The following is a 6138-nucleotide window of genomic DNA, read 5'->3' on the forward strand; positions in this document are numbered from 1 at the left end:
GGGGCTCCTTCCTGATGCCTCAGGCTGGGGGTGGGGCAGGGTGGGGATAGGGTGGGGTGGATAATTTTGCCTCCAAGCCTTACATCACTGTTTACAAGTTCTTTCCTCCGTGCCTCATCACTTAAGTGCTCATAAAAATGGCATCTCCCTATAGTGACTGTAAGTAGAATAGTGACATTGTTACCTTCAGCTCCTGTGTCCGGGATGTCTCCTTGTGCTACCTCTCTCTCTTCAGTCTCATCTCTCTTCCTGAGTTTTTTTTTTTTTTTGTGAGGAGATCAGCCCTGAGCTAACATCCGCCAATCCTCCTCTTTTTTCGCTGAGGAAGACGGCCCTGGGCTAACATCGGTGCCCATCTTCCTCCACTTTATATGGGACGCCACCACAGCATGGCTTACCAAGCAGTGCGTCGGTGCGCGCCCGGGATCCGAACCAGCGAACCCCGGGCCGCCGCGGCGGAGCGCGCGCACTTAACCGCTTGCGCCACCGGGCCGGCCCTCTCTTCCTGAGTTTGGCTGATGAGAAACTGGTCACATGCTGCCACCTACTGGTCAAAGTCTATATGACTAAAGTGCTATGGCGGCATGGAAAATGTTAAGACCTAAGTTTTCCAAGACAATGTGCTGGGCTATATGTCACTGGGTTGCTGCTTTTCACATTATTCTGTTAGCAACCTATAAAGGAAAGAAGGGGTCCACACGACTGTACTTTAGGAGAAAATTGAATCTGGACATATTTGTTTAAATCAAAGTTTTTAAACTTTTTGTGTTGAAATAATTTTAGACTTAACAGAAATGTTGCCCAAATAGTACAGGGAGTTCCGTTTACCATTTACCCAGCCTCCCCTAATATTAACATCTTACAGAACTGTAGCGCAATTATTGAAACCAGGAAATTAACATCTATACAATACTTTTAGCTACTCTACAGACTTAATTTGTATTTTGACTGTTTTCCCCTAATGTTCTTTTTCTTGCCCAGGATCCAATCCAGGAGCTCACACTGTCAAGTTTCCTTAGTCTCCTCCAACAGGGACAGTTTCTCAGTCTTTCTTGACCTTAACACCTTTGAAGAGTACTGGTCAGTTATTTTGTGTAATGTCCCTCCCTCAGTTTGTCTGATACTGTTTCATGAAGAAATAGATTGAAGAAATGTATTTTGGGCAGTGCATCCCATCAGGGGATACATGATGTCAATACGTCTCATTTACAAATAGTGATGCTAACTTTGACCTCTTGGTTAAGGAGGTGTCTGTCAGGTTTCTGTGCTGTAAAGTTACTATGTTCCCCTTTCTCAGTAATAAAGGGGAAGATACTCTGTGGGGAGATACTCTGAGATATTGCACATATCCTATTTCTCATCACACTTTCACCTACTGATTTTAGCACTCGTCAACGGTTGTTGCCTGCAGTAGTTGTTACTGTGGTATTTGCCTAGTGATGATTATCTATTTCCATCTCTCCCACATATTTTTTTTGGTGAGGAAGATTAGCCCTGAGCTAACATCTGTTGCCAATCCTCCTCTTTTTTTGCTGAGGAAGACTGGCCCTGGGCTAACATCTGTGCCCATCTTCCTCTACTTTACATGTGGGACGCCTGCCACAGCATGGCTTGATGAGCGGTGTGTAGCTCTGCACCTGGGATCTGAACCTGCAAACCCCAGGCTGCCGAAAAGGAGCATGTGAACTTAACCATTACGCCACTGGGCCAGCCCCTCTCCTACATTTTTAAATTGGAATTCCACTATAAGGAAGGGCTATCTGCCGCCCCCCATTTATTTATTTATTTATTCAGTTATGTATTTATATCAGTATGGACTCATGGATATTTATTTTATTCCATGGGTTATAATTCAGTACTATCATTATTTATTTTATTGTTCAAATTGTCCAAGCTTAGGCCTTTGGGAGTTCTTTTAAATCTGCTCTTGTGTCCTTCCATATGCCCCATCATTTCTTTTTTTTGCATAGCAGTGTTATTAAGATATAATTCACATACCATAAAATTCAGTGCTTTTTAGTATATTCACAAAATTGTGCAGCTATCATCACTGTCTAATTCTGGAACATTTTAATCACCCCCAAAGGAAATCCCATATCCATTAGCAGTCACTCTCCATTTCCCCTTTCCCTCAGCCCCTGGGAACCACTAATATACTTTCTTTTTCTTTTTTTTTTTAAACAGTTTTATTTATTTATTTATTATTTTTCTTCTGAAGAAAATCAGCCCTGAGCTAACATCCATGCTAATCCTCCTCTTTTTGCTGAGGAAGACCAGCTCTGAGCTAACATCTATTGCCAATGCTCTTCCTTTTTTTTCCGCAAAGCCTCAGTAGATAGTTGTATGTCATAGTTGCACATCCTTCTAGTTGCTGTATGTGGGATGCGGCCTCAGCATGGCCGGAGAAGTGGTGCTTCGGTGCGCGCCCGGGATCCAAACCCCGGCCACAAGTAGCAGAGCGTGTGCTCTTAACCGCTAAGCCATGGGGCCGGCCCTATACTTTCTTTTTATATGGACTTGCCTATTCTGGACATTTCATGTAAGTGGAATCATATAATACGTGGCCTTTTGTATCTGGCTTCTTTCATTTAGCATAATGTTTTGGAAGTTCGTCCATGTTGTAGCATGAATCAGTTCTTTTTATAGCTGAATAATATTCCATTATGTGGACATACCACATTTTGTTTATCCATTTATCCAGATAATGAACATTTGGCTTGTTTCCACTTTTTGGCTTTTATGTCTAATGCTGCTATGAACATTTGTGTACAGATTTTTGTGTGAACATATGTTTTCAGTTCTTTTGGTTATATACCTACTAGTAGAATTGCTGGATCAAATGGTAACTCTATGTCTTACTTTTTGAAGAACTGCCCAATTGTTTTCTAAAGTGGCTGCACCTTTTTACGTCCTCACCAGCAATGAATGAGGGTTCCAATTTCTCTACTTCATCAACAACACTTGTTATTATCTTTTTTATTATAGCCATCATAGTGAGTTTGAAGTAATATTTCCTTGTGGTTCTGATTTGCATTTCCCTAATGACTAATGATGCTGAGCATCTTTTCATGTGCTTATCTGCCCTGACATTAGTATATCTTATTTTAATTTACTTAGATCATATTTAATTTCTTTCAACAAAGTGATGCAGTTTTCAGTGTACAAGTCTTGCACTACTTTTGTTAAATTTACTCCTAAGTATTTTATTATTTTTGATGCTAATGAAAACGGAATATTTTTCTTAATTTCATTTTCAGATTGTTCATTGCTAGTGTATAGAAATAAAATTGACTTTTGTATAATGATCTTGTATCCTGCAACCTTGCTGAATTTATTAGTTCTAATAATTTTTTGTAGATTCCTTAGAATTTTCTTTCTTTTATTTTTTTGTGAGGAAGATCAGCCCTGAGCTAACATCCATCGCAATCCTCCTCTTTCTGCTGAGGAAGATTGGCCCTGAGTTAACATCTGTGCCCATCTTCCTCTACTTTATATGGGGCGCCACCACAGCATGGCTTGACAAGCAGTGCCTCAGTGCGTACCCGGGATCCAAACTGCAAACCCTGGACCGCTGAAGCAGAGCGCGCACACTTAACCACTACGCCACCAGGCTGGCCCCCCTTAGAATTTTCTGTATACAAGATCATGATGATGTGATCTGTGGATAGAGACAGTTTCACTTCTTCTTTTCCAGTCTGGATGCCTTTTTATTTCTTTTTCTTACCTAATTGCCCTGGCTAGAACCTCCATTACAATTTTGTATAGAAGTGGTGATATTGGACATCTTTGTCTTGTCCTTGACGTTAGGAGGAAAGAATTCAGTCTTTTGCCATTATGTATGATGTTAGCTGTGAGTTGTTCATACATGTGTTTTATCAGGTTGAGGAAGTTCCCTTCTATTTTTAGTTTGTTGAGTGTTTTTATTATGAAAAAGTGTTGCATTTAGTCAAATGCTTTTTCTACATCTATTAAGATGATCATATGGATTTTGTTCCTTACTGTATTAATATGGTATATTACAGTAATTGATATTCAGATGTTAAGCCAATCTTGCATTCTTAGGATAAAGCCCGGTTGATCATGGTGTGTCATCCTTTTTGTATGTTGCTGAATTTGGTTTGCTAGTATTGCCACGGGGCGATAAAATCATCCCTCCTTGAGAATCGCTGTGCTGGAGGAGAAACTAACTTAGCTTTCTGTTCTCATAGTGAACACCTATGTAAGGAGGCAATCTAAGAGTATGAAACCAATACCTTGGCCTGATGGAAGGAGACTTTATATGAAGAAAAAGGCTTCCCACCTCCTCCTTTTATTTTGTGAGGAAGATCAGCCCTGAGCTAACATCCTTGCCAATCCTCCTCTTTTTTTTTCGGCTGAGGAAGACTGGCCCTGAGCTAACATCCATGCCCATCTTCCTCCACTTTATATGGGACGCTGCCACAGCATGGCCCGACAAGTGGTGCATCTGTGCGCAGCCGGGATCTGAACCCTGGCCGCCAGCAGCAGAGTGCGTGCACTTAACCGCTAAGCCACGAGGCAGGCCCCCCAGCTCCGCTTTCCGTTGGGCACAGCTGTATATGGCAGTCCTAGATGCTATGGAACTGAGAATAGATGGATCAATCCTTGAGTCAGGCATGGGCTAGGAGGCAATCAAATGTTTGCATAGGAGGCACCTGGTGTATAAGGTAGAACTGCAGTTAAGGAAAAAAAGTCCCTTCTTGTGATTGGATGGTCCTCAGGTGGGTCCTCAGCCTTCCCAGAGGATCATAATGTACAGGTATCCAAGAGTTTCGGGTGCCTTTAATGTTCTGGGCATACGGCAGGAGATACTCTGAACCTGCCAGTTGACTGGGCTTAGAGCTGGGTTACCACTAAGGTGGACCAAGCACATCCTTAAGGTACCAGCAATGCAGGGGCACCCAAAACGTGAGAACAAATTTTGGAAAGACTATGACGTTTGATCTATGAGGACAAGCATTAAGATAGTTACCATGGGAAGAACCTACGAGATGGCAGAAGTGGAGCAACAGAAGAAGCGGACCGTCTGCAAGTCACCTACCGTGGTGTGGACCTCAACCAGCTGCTGGACGCGTCCTACGAGCAGCTGACGCAGCTGTACAGCGCCCGGCAGCAGCGCGGCGCCTGCGGAGGAAGCAGCACGCCCTGCTGAGACGCCTGCGCAATGCCTAGAGGGAGGCGCCGTCCAGAGAGGCCCCAGGTGGTGAAGACGCGCCTGCGCCAGAGGATCCTCCTGCCTGAGACGCTGGGCCGCATGCTGGGTGTCTACAACGGCAAGACCTTTAACCAGGTGGAGATCAAGCCTGACATGATTGGCCACTACCTGAGTGAGTTCTCCATCACCTACAAGCCCGTGAAGCACCGCCGGCCTCGCGTCGGGGCCACCCACTCCTCCCGCTTCGTCCCCCTCAAGTGGCCTGGTCGGCCAGGAAAGGCACAGACATCTCGTAAACGAAAGAATGAAGGAATGTAGTTATCATAGGAGAAATAGAGAAGTTTTTGGACTTCTTTCCATGTACTTGAGGTTTAGTAGTGTTTTGATTTTGAATTACACATCAGGGGTGTGGTGGGGAGGAGGTGGGTGAAAGCAGTCCGTCATAATCTTTTCAGTGCTTAGTGCCTCTGATGTCTAGCCTGTCTGTGGGTTTATCAGAAGGTGCTCTAGTGGGAAGGGCCTCCAAATCTTATCCCCTAATTTTACAACAGAGGAAGCTGAGGCTCAGAGAAGTGAAGACCTTGCTATTCAAAGTGTGGTCTGTGGACCAGCATCATGGCATCACCTGGGGGCTTGTTGGAAACGTCAGATCTCAGATCCCACTTCAGACTTACTGAATCAGAATATGCATTTTAACAACAACCCCAGGTGGTTTGTGTGCACATTAGTGTGAGAAACACCAGGTTGAGAGACTTGTTGATTCCTGACTGCTACCTATTGTATATTTGTGTGGGTGTGTGAGTTGTTTGTGGGTAGCCATCGTGGATTTAATTAAAACCGACAAAAATGTATTAAAAACCTGCCATGTACCAGTTGGTATGCTGGTGCTGATGAAAAAGACGCAAAAGGCTCACAGACTTGTGGGAGAAACAGATGTGTCAACAGAAAAAGTTAAAAGCAATATC

General features: G+C 43.6%; 1 pseudogene; it reads left to right on the forward strand.

The window, feature by feature from the left end:
- Window positions 1-4991: 4991 nt before the first annotated feature.
- On the forward strand, window positions 4992-5491 carry LOC131405580 (small ribosomal subunit protein uS19-like; annotated as a pseudogene).
- Window positions 5492-6138: the final 647 nt, after the last annotated feature.

The sequence above is a fragment of the Diceros bicornis genome, chromosome 5 (assembly GCF_020826845.1).
Source record: "Diceros bicornis minor isolate mBicDic1 chromosome 5, mDicBic1.mat.cur, whole genome shotgun sequence".
NCBI lineage: Eukaryota > Metazoa > Chordata > Mammalia > Perissodactyla > Rhinocerotidae > Diceros > Diceros bicornis.